The sequence below is a fragment of the Octopus bimaculoides genome, chromosome 16 (genome assembly GCF_001194135.2).
Source record: "Octopus bimaculoides isolate UCB-OBI-ISO-001 chromosome 16, ASM119413v2, whole genome shotgun sequence".
NCBI lineage: Eukaryota > Metazoa > Mollusca > Cephalopoda > Octopoda > Octopodidae > Octopus > Octopus bimaculoides.
Window position 1 is genome coordinate 28,481,307 of NC_068996.1, and position 461 is coordinate 28,481,767.

Sequence of the window (461 nt, forward strand, 5' to 3'; positions counted from 1 at the left end):
GTGTGTATGTATGCATGTATGTGTGCATGTGTGTGTATGTATGTCTGTATGTGTGCATATATATATATGTATGTATGTGTATGTATGCATATATGTATGTGTGTGCGTCTACATGTATGTATGTATTCTGCATATTCCTGTGTTTGTGTGTTTTTTATGTATGTGTGTGTATGTGTGTATATGTATGTATGTACCTCTGTCTCCTTGTGTGTGCTTGTCTGAGTGTGTGTGTGTTTTGCTGCTATGTACCATGTTTGTATGTATGGGTGCACACCTCCATATGTGTGAACATGTGTCTTTGTGTGAAGTAAAGTGTGTGTGTATATGTGGTCATGTGTTTCAGTCTCTATTTGCGTATGTGGTTGTCTGTTCATATACCTATGTACCTACCTGTCTGTATGTAGACCTGTTTGTTTACATATACATACATGTGCATGCACACACACACACACACACACACA